Source organism: Stenella coeruleoalba (genome assembly GCF_951394435.1).
Source record: "Stenella coeruleoalba genome assembly, chromosome: 4".
Taxonomy (NCBI): Eukaryota; Metazoa; Chordata; class Mammalia; order Artiodactyla; family Delphinidae; genus Stenella; species Stenella coeruleoalba.
This window is the reverse complement of record NC_137149.1, coordinates 85,506,328-85,520,041: the sequence shown is the minus strand read 5'-3', so window position 1 is coordinate 85,520,041 and position 13,714 is coordinate 85,506,328.

Genomic DNA, 13,714 nt, shown 5'->3' with positions numbered 1-13,714 from the left:
CTTTGGCACCAGGCTGCCTGAGCTTGAACATTGGCTTTGCCACGTATAAGTTGTGTCCTTAACATCTCTGTGCATTAGTTCTTTCATTTCTGCAGTGAGAATAAAAATAGTACCTACCTAAGATCATCATGAGGATTAAATGCATGCTTACAAGTAAATTACTTGGAACAGTGTCTGTACACAGCAGGCTCTCAATATAGACTAGGGGCTATCAACTATTATTCATTTGTTTAGGACTCAATAAAACAATATACTTTTTAAAAACTGTATCTTTATTCTTTAAAATCATGTACTTGATTTCAGAATACTTAAAATTACATTGTAAAAACAATTAGGTGAATTATTAGGTTTTCAAAATCACTTTTTATGTCTCATTAATGTATGTTGAACCAAGGCTTCTTATACACAAGTAGTCATAGGATACAAGGTCATCTGTCACCAGGGTTGTGACTACAGATGCAGCTATTTTCACATCCAGGTCTCAAATGTAAGACCTCAAACACTAGACTTGTTGCTCTGATTTACTGGAGAAAAATTTAGCCTCTTAGTTTCTTTAATAACTAAAACTTTTAATTTACATGTATATGTGTTATATGTAATATATGCAAACAAGATAAATATAACTAAAAAACTCCTAGTTATTATTTAATATCAATATTAAGATATAATAAACATGAAAGGGTCATCATACACACTTTTGAAAAGAAAAGGTCACCAAATTTCTGAGTTGATGACTACTAACAATTAAATATCAACAGGAAAAACAGAGTAAAAATTTAAATTCTTATGCTTCCTTTTGTACGTAGAGAAAAAGTCAAAGCTTTCTGGAGAATATTTAGCATATTCAAGATGTGTTTGACTGATGATATATCTTTTTTTATGTTAAAGCCTAATGCATCATTTGGTAAAAACAGGAAAACAAATCTGCCTACAAAAAAATTATTTTCTACTAATTAATTTCTATAAGAATGGATATGTGCTTTTGTGTACCTCTATTTATATTTCAGAAGACTGTGATAACTTTTTGCAAATATCTGTGAAACTATATACTTATTTAAATAATTATATGATTAGTTTAATTCAACTCAATGACATTTTAACACAAATGAGAAATGCAAAAGGCTACAGGAAAATCTAAGAAATGGAAAAGTAGATTTTAAAATAGGATTTATGTATCCTATTTCTAGTTTGATCCTGACTTATTGAGTGGTGTTATGGGAATCATGCAATAACTTTTGACTCATATTTTCCATCTACCATAAGGGACATTAAGCTATTTACCCCATGGTATTGTTGTGAGGCTTTCCTGTTGAATAATAAAGTTGAAAGGTCAAATATTTAAAACCTGCTCAAAAACCGCAAAGTATATTATTGCAAACTGATATCAGTACAGTTGATGCTGCAAATGCATTAAGATTATAAAGAAGGTGACTTTTTTGTTTTTTAGTGTTAGCATTTTTATTTATCAGTATTATTGCTTGGTGAATTTTACATATATATTGTGGTTAAAAAAAAAAAACCTGGGGGGTTTCCCTGGTGGCGCAGTGGTTGAGAGTCTGCCTGCCGATGCAGGAGACACGGTTTCATGCCCCGGGCCGGGAAGAGCCCACATGCCGCAGAGCGGCTGGGCCCGTGAGTCATGGCCCCTGAGCCTGCGTGTCTGCAGCCTGTGCTCCGCAACGGGAGAAGCCACAACAGTGAGAGGCCCGCGTACCGCAAAAAGAAAACAAAAAACAACAAAAAAACCCCCTGGGTTTTGTCTCTTATGCTGTGAATGCTATAATGATATATCTTTTCATAGGTAAAAAACTCTACAATTTGACTCGTTTTAAAAGACAGGTCAGGGCTTCTGTGGTGGTGCAGTGGTTGAGAGTCCACCTGCCAATGCAGGGGACACAGGTTCGTGCCCCGGTCTGGGAAGATCCCACATGCCGCAGAGCGGCTGGGCCCGTGGCCCATGGCCGCTGAGCCTGTGCGTCCCGGAGCCTGTGCTCTGCAACGGGAGAGGCACAACGGTGAGAAGCCCGTGTACCGAAAAAAAAAAAAAAAAAAAAAAAAAAAGACAGGTCAAATTCATTAGGTTGACAGTAAATGATACAGCACATAATCTCTGTGGAATGCCATGAGAACTAAAGGGTTAGTTTTTAATACTAGAGTAAGAATTGAACAAAACTTATTGTAATGCTTAACCACCTCTCAGTTAAATCTTCATGATTCAATAAAAATAAGAACAAAAATATATTAATAGCAATCGCCCAGTGAACTTATTGCTTTGTTCATATATTTATTTGACAGAGAGGGGATGTGTGCAAGGCATTCCTTCATGCCATCATGGAAATGAAAAATAAACTTGTTACAAATTATTGAAGTTAATGCCAGAATTATAGCTGTTAGAGCTGGGAGAGACCTAAAAGACTGTCTATATCAACCTCCTTTTTTGACTCATGTGAAATCAAAGCCAAGAGAATTTCCCCGAAGAATACAGTAGGTGATAGCCAGTAGAGGAACAGAATCCAGGAGCTCTTTCATCCAGTTCAGTCTTCTCTGCACTACTCTGTGTTATGCACATTCACTAGCCAGGGATATTGCAGTTCTAGAAGTCACTGGGATTAAATGATTGTTGCCAAACAGATGTTTCTCCTTGGAAAAAATGTAAGTTAAACTCACATGGTGTTTAGCAAAGTATATTATTTAACCAAACCAGTTTTATGGTTAAGACAAATAATACCACTTAAAACTATATCCAACTATACCTAAGGAAATGAAGGATGATTTTAACATAGGCAAAGCTGCAGAGCCAATTAAATTGGCAGGTCAGAACACTCCATGGAAAGTTTAACCTCCAAATCTATATCTTACCCCATCCCTTTCTCACCCTCCACACTAAGCTTATGAAGTAATTTAAAGACTTGATGTTGTGTAAATTATATACCGTATTTTAAAATAAGGAGCAGCAAAATAGTTCAAACCCTGCTGAAACAACAAAAGTTTGTTTTGAACTTTGCTCTTTTTAATGCCTTATTAGAAAATCTGTTTTATAAACAAAACTACAGGAAGCACACTAAAATGCAGCAAACTAAAAAGTTTTGATTAAGATGATTTTGTAAATACTTACAATAAACATTCTTTTACAGGTTTCAGTATTTTTCTTGCCTGAAAGTTTTAACTATGGCTAATAAGAAATGAGAAAAATGTAATCTTGTCACACAATTAAGAAGAGAAATACATCTTTACTCCCAACTGTCCTTATCCTGTTAAATGGAACTTAATCTATCTCCTCACGATGTTATGAGGCTTTCCTCTTGAATAATAAATTAAAGTCCAAATTCAGAGAATGTTTCAAACTGTTTGAAAAGTGCAAAGTATATTATTATAAATTGGTATCAGCACAGCTGATGCTGCACATGCACTAAGATTGTCATTGTTTTTATACAATGTCAGCATTATCATTAGTATTGCTTTATGTATTTTGCAAACACCACTGTTTTGTTGAAATTATATTTAGCATTTTCTTGAAGAGAAATAATATATAATACAGCTCATATGGTTAATATTAATTTATCACAAAAAGAAAAGTACCAAGCAAATCAAATTAATTGTTGTTCACTTGATAGCTTTAAGACTGAATATAGTCCCAACTCATTTTATTTACAGCATATTTTATGACAACTTGTTGGAGAACTCTATAATCAATCACTGTATAGCATAGGGAACTCTACTCAATACTCTGTCATGACCTATATGGGAAAAGAATCTAAAAAAGAGTAGAGATATTTATATATAATATATTATATATATGTATAACTGATTTGCTTTGCTGTACACCTGAAACTAACACAACATTGTAAATCAACTATACTCCAATAAAAATTAAAAAAAAGAAAAAATCAACCAGGAACATTGTTAAAGATATTACATAGCTGACAATGGAAAATACCAAAATCATTCCAAAGTCAGAATTTAACAAAGTATATTTTAAAGATTCTGCTTAGTAATATCTTAGTCTACATTCTGAATTATTAAAGATTCTTTAACTTAAGTCACAGAGCTATGTAATTGTGAGTATGCTAACCAGATGTCATAGGTTTCCTGTGAAGTTCTATTTTTATACATTTTGTTCCATTGTCAGAATCTATGTCCCAACTTTTATTTAAAATTTAGTTTTGGAGATGAGGAGATCACCCTGTTAGATCTTTCTTCTCTTTCCATTCCCAAATGTCAGTGCTCTCCATGAAAGATGTTCAGATGCCCCCCTAAGAAATGTTTTTAGGAGGAGAAATTTCAGAAATGCATAGGATTACCTTCCTAATGGTTTCAGCTACCCTTCATCTGTGTTAAAAACTAGTACTTTCTGCTGAACCTCAAACCCATATTTTCCTGTTTAGATCTAGGTGGAGATTACTGAATTCTTGGGATAATTTTTTAAATCCTCTAGTGTTTGTCCTACAAGTAATAATCCTTAGGGAAAGAGGATTAGGAAGTTGAATGAATAGGCTGAAAGGCACTTTGAAGAAAAGAAGAATTTAAAAGTGGAGAGGAGAAATAAATAGAACCTGAAAGTTAAGGCCATTGGAAAGACAAATATTAAGCCACAGCCACTTTATAGAAGTTTCGTAGGAAAAAACATAGTTGCATTACAGAATAAAAGTTTTTTTTTTAATTAAAGGAAATTAATGGGATTTACTTATCCCACTACACACAAAAAAAAAAAAACCCTGTGGGAACATTATAACTAATACTTTTTAGAAGGAGAGGGCACACAATTGTATCAACTTACAACTATTTTTATTTTTTACCTTCCTATTCTTGTATATATACCTACATATATTTGACAAAATTGACATAATAGCATATATAAAATTATGTATTTCTCCATCTGACACTGTATATTTTCCAATGACCACATGTTTGGTATTATTATCACTTCTAATGGCTATCTTTGTGTCGATACATTAAATAGTCACACCACATAGACCTTGCCCAGAACATTAGGATAGCCTGCTAGCAACTAAATTTTTCACCAGGGTCATGAATCATAAAGTATGGTGTCTTACCCTTCCTCACTCCATGAACCCTCTTGCACTGCACCAAATGAAGACCACTGTGATCACGTATCCTTACCTCTGCTTTGCTTCTTTCTCATAATGCCTGTGGCTTCTTTTCCCTCTCACTACACTGCTCATTGTCTTTCCCACTGGTTTAACACCTCACTACTACCCTTTTTCTCAGCTGATTCCACTTAATCTTTCTTTTTTTTTTTTTTTTTCTCAGAATGTTCCTATACCTTCAACCTTTCACAGAACGCTCCCTCAACCTCTTACTCAAGTCTGGATGTCCCTATCTAACACACCCTTTCATTGTAACCCTCTCAAGTGATTGCTCTTTCTCCCTGGCTCTAATACTAAGCCAAAATTCTTCCAACACCCATTTAAAAGCTTCCAAATATTCGTGTAGTCTTCCAACAATTATTGCTGCACAATAGTATAAAAATATAAACTATTTTTAGTATATAGGCTCATGCCTCTAACCGTACCACATATTGCCCCTCCTAATCACTTCAAAGCTCTGGACACCCCCCACATTAACTGAGGTACTAGGCACCTGCTCAGAATGGACCTATGTATCTGACTCCTATCTTCATTGTTGTCAGTTTCAACATCCAAGTAGATAATCCACACCCAGCCTCAATTCTTTGAACTCATAAATCCAAATGATCTTAACTTCTTTTCCACTTCCATCATCTCCTTCTAACTGTTGGAAGAACCTCAAAATGATCTTCTTTCTCTAATCCTGAAGTCCTATAGTCCATGTCCCTGCATTTCTAATTTCAAATACCTCTAATTTCTCCAACTCCTACAGAAGATGTACTTAATCTAGAAAACTCCTACAGAAGATGTACTTAATCTAGAGCACAACTTGGATAGGAAAAAAATAATCTTCTTTATCTTCACTAACTTTTAACAGAAACTTACTTTTTCTTTCCATTATAAAATAGGCAAAAAAAAAAACCCAACAACCCAGTAACATAAGTTGTATCAGTGACTTTGTCACCAAGAGAAATCATAGATATTTTAATTTCATTTAATAGTTGTTGCATATGTATCAAAATATATTTATTCTCATTGCAACTTTGAAATTGTTACTAGACTCATTGCTAAATCCTGTTATTTAATATGTTAAAAGAGAAGCATATTTATTTCTATTCAAAAATTTCAAAACTATTTTGATAACCACATCACCATATACTGGTTTTAGTATAATTCTATGTATTTTATTTTATGCATCTAAAAACATTATTATGAGAAGGGGTCCATAGTCTTCACCAGACAGCCAAAGATGACCATGGACATGGCATAAAAAGAAATGAGACCTTAACCTATAGGGTAAAGACAAAACATAGTTTCTAGATGTACAAAACTTCCATGATTATCCCCTTCCTATTTTCCATTTTAATCTCTCATCTTGGCTTCTTTCCTTTTGCTATTCTTAATTTTCATTTTTTAAAGAGGTATTCTAGTGCTCTAAACACACTATAATGTTGCATGTACACATGAATCCCTTCACATAAAAGTTCTTCCCTCCTTACTACTTTAATAAGTTTCCATTCTTGAAAGAGTTGTACCAACTGACTATAGCCCCAGAGTATGTGAATGTTGAATTTTTACTAAATATCTAACATTATTAAACATATAGTTTAAAAGGGGGAAAACAATCTTTTTTATTTTTTAGTATTGTGGTAGACAGAATTCTTTTTTTTTTTAATGGTCCTCCAAGATCTTCTGCCCTAATCTTACTGTGAATATAATGAGAAATCATACCCATGTTTATGTTACATTACATGGCAAAAGGAGTTTTGTAGATATGATTAAGGTTACTAATCACCTGACTTTGAGTTGGAGATTTTTCCAGGTGGGTTTAAGTCTAATCCTTTACAAGCAGAGTCCCTTAGAAGCAGAGAATTTTCTCTTCTTGGTAGTAGAAAAATCAAAGAGATTCCAAGTGTGAGAAGATGCACCACTGTTGGCTTGAAAATGAAGGGGACCATTTACCAAGGAATTCAGTTAGCCTCCAGAAACTGAGGGAAGCCCAAGATGATAGGGAGCAAAAAAACAGGGACCTTAGTCCTTCTGAAATGAACTTAATTCTACCAACAGACTAAATATGCTAGCAAGTGATTCTTTATCACAGCCTCCAGATAGAAACCCAACTGAGCCCACTTCTTGCTTTTAGCCTTTAAACACTAAGCAGAGAACAAAGTTGGGCCCACCTGGACTTCTGACAAACAGAATAAAAACAAATAATAAATGGCTGTCATTTTAAGTGGTTAAGATTGTAGTAACTTGTCAAACATTAGTAAAAAGTTGACAGAGGTATAGAATTTTTATTTATTAGCCAATTTGAACATTTTCCCATATGTTAATTTATCCATTGTAATTTTATGTGCCTGTTTTGCCAAAAACTTCTTCTCAAAAGAGGTATTGAAATATGAATTTAAATGTTGATTGTCAAATTGACTAAAAGATTCAGTAAACATTTAATGTCAAAGTGTTTACAGAGGTGATAATAAGTGCATTCATTCAAAGATGTCACAGTTTCTGGCCTCAAATCTTCCACTGTCTAAAAGGAGGAATATTTTGAAACTAAAGAAAACTAAAACTAGGTTCCTGCTTGAAGGGAAAACATGGGTCAAGGGCTATTTGGACAGTAGGGAAATTACAGGAAAACATCCAGGACTCTGTGTAATAAGATTAACTAAATGTCTTGAATCTTACAGTGAAGTGGATTTTTAATTGAGAACTGTATTACAAAGAAGGAAAACAATATTCTAGGCATGTGGGCAAAGACACAGTGGGGAAAAAAAAAGATCTGATGGACAGAAAAGAAAACTCAAAGTCAATAAAAGTAGGCACTGCTGTAGCTACAAAGGAAATCACAAGGAGAGTTGGGGAAGTCCTTGAAAATGGCAGTTGGCACAAATACATTTTCACTTTCCCACCTTAAAGCTGGATTCCCCTTTAAGCAGATACAAAAGAATTATTGGGCCAGACCCAGACAGGTACCATTGCACTAAGAAAAGCAAGTCAAGGGCTATCAAACCTTTTATGAAAATCTCTGATCTTGTTTCACACTTGCCTCTAAAAGGAGAAAAGGCATAGCCTGAAGACCAGAACGTACTGACTCAGAACAAACAGTGCCATCTCTTGAAAGACAAACACAAAACTGCTCCAAGTATTCAAGGGTTTTGCTTAGGTTTTGGACATTATATTGTTTCTCATTTAATTAGCCAGAATCAGGAAATATTTACTTCCTAAAACAAAGATTATCAAGTGATTCTTCACCTCAAACCATACTATTGGTTAAAGTTTACCATCCAAACTTGTTAAACTAGTTTATTTTAAATCCTTAAGTATATTCTTGCTTTAGTCACCTTACAAGTCTGAAAGAATGTCCAGATGCTACTCATTTGATGAGAAATCACAAAGAAGCATAGAGGTGGAAGAGTGTGCATTCTCAACAGTGGGTGATGTATCAGTAAGTTTAATTTTATTTCATGTTTAAAATATCTGTTTCAGATTTGTGGTTTCCAATTCCAGAAATTATTCTGAGTTGTGAATTTAAGAGTTTTTTTTTCTCTACCACTGGAGAAAATATTAACTTGGTAATGTTAATATTCTTTATTTCAGGAAACCATGTTAACAATTTTTTATTTAAGATTCGAAAAGTTTAACATGTTGGATTTTAATTGGAAAATTTAATGTGAAAATGACATAATTACAGAGAAAGGGAGGAAAAACATAGAGCCTGAGGTAAAATTGTGTAAGTTTGCAGGCATGGAAAGATGGAGCAAGCAAGAAAGTGTTTTCTCACCCTCATCCCAGTTTAGAATATATAAGGCTGTTTGTGATCTTTTTAAATTATGCATTTAGTTGATACATTGAAAACAGAATATATGTTGTATAAGACGTATTATATATTAACCCCCTTCTGAAATTCATAAATATAATTAAAATATCAAAAAATAATAAGAGTTTAATGTCCTTTGAGAAATTCTTTGCCTTTTAAAATAAAAAAATTAAAGAACAATATTAAAGATATTGGTTCAAGATGGCAGAGAAGGATGTGCACTCACTCCCTCTTGCGAGAGCACTGGAATCACAACTAGCTGCTAAATAATCATCAACAGGAAGACACTGGAACTCACCAAAAAAGATACCCCACATTCAAGGACAAAGGAGAAGCCACAATGAGACAGTAGGAGCAATAAAACCAAATCCCATAACTGCTGGGTGAGTGACTCAAAAACTGGAGAACAATTATACCACAGAAGTCCAACTGCTGGAGTGAAGGTTCTGAGCCCCATGTCAGGCTTCCCAACCTGGGGATGCAGCAACGAGAGAAGGAATTGCAGAGAATCAGTCTTTGAAGGCTAGCGGGATTTGATTGCAGGACTTTGACAGGACTGGGGGAAACAGAGACTCCACTCCTGGAGGGCACACACAAAGTAGTGTGCACATCAGGACCCAGGGGGAAGGAGCAGTGACCCCATAGGAGACTCATCCAGACCCCCCTGCTAGTGTTGGAGAGTCTCTTGCAGAGGTGGGGTGTTGCAGCTGTGGCTAACCACAGGGACAAGGACATTGGCAGCAGAAGATCTGGGAAGTACTCCTTGACCTAAGCCCTCCCGGAGTGCACCATTAGCCCCACCTGTGCTGGGTCACCTCAGGCCAAACAATCAACAAGGATGGGATTCAGCCCCACCCAAGAGCAGACAAGCAGATTAAAGTTTTATTGAGCTCTGCCCACCAGAGCAACACCCAGTTCTACCTACCACCAGTCCCTCCCATCAGGAAGCTTGCACAAGCCTCTTACACAGCCTAATCCACCAGAGGGCAGACAGCAGAAGCAAGAAGAACTACAACACTGCAGCCTGTGGAATGAAAAACATATTCACAGAAAGATAGACAAAATGAAAAGGCAGAGGACTATGTACCAGATGAAGGAACAACATAAAACTCCAGAAAAACAACTAAATGCAGTGGAGATAGGCAAGTTTCCAGAAAAAGAATTCAGAATAATTGTAGTGAAGATGATCCAGGACCTCGGAAAAACAATAGAGGCAAAGATTGAGAAGATGCAAGAAATGTTTAACAAAGACCTAGAAGAATTAAAGAACAAACAAACAGAGATGAACAAGACAATAACTGAAATGAACAGTACACTAGAAGGAATCCATAGTAGAATAACTGAGGCAGAAGAACGGATAAGTGACCTGCAAGACGGAATGGTAGAAGTCATTGCTGCAGAACAGAATAAAGAAAAAAGAATGAAAAGAAATGAAGACAGCCTAAGAGACCTCTGGGACAAAATTAAATGTACCAACATTCGCTCTATAGGGGTCCCAAAAGGAGAAGAGAGAGAGAAAGAGATGAGAAAATATTTGAAGAGATTATAGATGAAAACTTCCCTAACTTGGGAAAGAAAATAGCCACCCAAGTGCAGGAAGGGCAGAGAGTCCCAGGCAGGATAAAGCCAAGGAGAAACATGCCAAGACACACAGTAATCAAATTGACAAAAATTAAAGACAAAGAAAAATTATTAAAAGCAACATGGAAAAAACAACAAATAACATACAAGGGAACACCCATAAGGTTAACAGATGATTTCTCAGCAGAAAATCTACAAGTCAGAAGGGAGTAGCACGGTATATTTAAAGTGATGAAAAGGAAGAACCTACAACCAAGATTACACTACCCGGCAAGGGTGTCACTCAGATTCGATGGAGAAATCAAAAGCTTTACAGACAAGCAAAAGCTAATAGAATTCAGCACCACCAAACAAGCTCTACAACAAATGCTAAAGGAACTTCTCTAAGTGGAAGACACAAGAGAAGAAGACCTACAAAAACAAACCCAAAACAATTAAGAAAATGGTCATAGGAACATACATATCAATAATTAACCTTAAATGTGAATGGATTAAATGCTCCAACCAAAAGACACAAGCTCTCTGACTGGATACAAAAACAAGACCTATATATATGCTGTCTACAAGAGACCCACTTCAGACCTAGGGACACATACAGATTGAAAGTGAGGGGATGGAAAAAGATATTCCATGCAAATGGAAATTTAAGAAAGCTGGGGTAGCAATACTCATATCAGATAAAATAGACTTTAAAATAAAGAATGTTACAAGAGACAAGGAAGGACACTATAAAATGATCAAGGGATCAATCCAAGAAGAAGATATAACAATTATACATATATATGCACCCAACATAGGAGCACCTCAATACATAAGGCAAATGCTAACAGCTATAAAAGAGGAAATTGACAGTAACACAATAATATTGGGGGACTTTAACACCTCACTTACACCAATGGACAGATCATCCAAAGAGAAAGTTAATAAGGAAACACAAGCTTTAAATGACACAATAGACCAGATAGATTTAATTGATATTTATACGACATTCCATCCGAAAACAGCAGATTACACTTTCTTCTTAAGTGCACAAGGAATATTCTCCAGGACATATCACATCTTGGGTCACAAATCAAGCCTCAGTAAATTTAAGAAAACTGAAATCATATCAAACATCTTTTCTGAACCACAATGCTATGAGATTAGAAATCAATTACAGGGAGAAAAACGTAAAAACACAAATACATGGAGGCTAAACAATACACTACTTAATAACCAAGAGATCACTGAAGAAATCAAAGAGGAAATCAAAAGATACCTAGAAACAAATGACAATGAAAACACGACGATCCAAAACCTATGGGATGCAGCAAAAGCAGTTCTAAGAGGGAAGTTTACAGCAATAAAATCCTACCTCAAGAAACAACAAATATCTCAAATAAACAATCTAACCTTACACCTAAAAGAACTAGAAGAAGAAGAACAAACAAAACCCAAAGTTAGCAGAAGGAAAGAAATCATAAAGATCAGAGCAGAAGTAAATGAAATAGAAACAAAGGAAACAATAGCAAAGATCAATAAAACTAAAAGCTGGTTCTTTGAGAAGATAAACAAAATTGATAAACCATTAGCCAGACTCATCAAGAAAAAGAGGGAGAGGACTCAAATCAATAAAATTAGAAAAGAAAAAGGAGAAGTTACAACAGACACCGCAGAAATACAAAGTATCCTAAGAGACTACTACAAGCAACTCTATGCCAATAAAATGGACAACCTGGAAGAAATGGACAAATTCTTAGAAAAGTATAACCTTCCAAGACTGAACCAGGAAGAAATAGAAGATATGAACAGACCAATCACAAGTAATGAAATTGAAACTGTGATTAAAAATCTTCCAACAAACAAAAGTCCAGGACCCAATGGCTTCGCAGGTGAATTCTATCAAACATTTAGAGAAGAGCTAACACCCATCCTTCTCAAACTTCTCCAAAAAATTGCAGGGGAAGGAACACTCGTAAACTCATTCTATGAGGCCACCATCACCCTGATACCAAAACCAGATAAAGATACTACAAAAAAAAAAAAAAAATTACAGGGCTTCCCTGGTGGCGCAGTGGTTGAGAGTCCGCCTGCCGATGCAGGGGTCACGGGTTCGTGCCCTGGTTCGGGAAGATCCCACATGCCGCGGAGCGGCTGGGCCCTTGAGCCATGGCCGCTGAGCCTGCGCGTCCGGAGCCTGTGCTCCACAACGGGAGAGGCCACAACAGTGAGAGGCCCACGTACCGCAAAAAAAAAAAAAAATTACAGACCAATATCACTGATGAATATAGATGCAAAAATCCTCAACAAAATACAAGCAAACAAAATCCAACAACACATTAAAATGATCATATACCATGATCAAGTGGGATTTATCCCAGGGATGCAAGGATTCTTCAATAAATGCAAATTAATCAATGTGATACACCATATTAAATTGAAGAAGAAAAACCATATGATCATCTCAATAGATGCAGAAAAAGCTTTTGACAAAGTCAACACCCATTTATGATAAAAACTCTCCAGAAAGTGGGCATAGAGGGAACCTACCTCAACATAATAAAGGCCATATATGACAAACCCACAGCAAACACCATTCTCAATGGTGAAAAACTGAAAGCATTTCCTCTAAGATCAGGAAGGAGACAAGGAAGTCCACCCTCACCAATATTATTCAACACAGTTTTGGAAGTCCTAGTCACAGCAATCAGAGAAGAAAAAGAAATAAAAGGAATCCAAATAGGGAAAGAAGAAGTAAAACTGTCACTGTTTGCAGATGACATGATACTACACATAGATAATCCTGAAGATGCCACCAGAAAACTACTAGAGCTAATCAATGAATTTGGTAAAGTTGTAGTATACAAAATTAATACACAGAAATATCTTGCATTCCTATACACTAATGATGAAAAATATGAAAGAGAAATTAAGAAAACACTCTCATTTACCATTACAACAAAAAGAATAAAATACCTAGGAATAAACCTACCTAGGGAGACAAAAGACCTGTATGCAGAAAACTATAAGACACTGATGAAAGAAATTGAAGATGATACCAACAGATGGAGAGATATACCATGTTCTTGGATTGGAAGAATCAATATTGGGAAAATTGATTACCCAAAGCAATCTACAGATTCAATGCAATCCCTATCAAATTACCAATGGCATTTCTTACAGAACTAGAACAAAAAATCTTAAAATCTGTGTGGAGACACAAAAGACTCCGAATAGCCAAAGCAGTCTT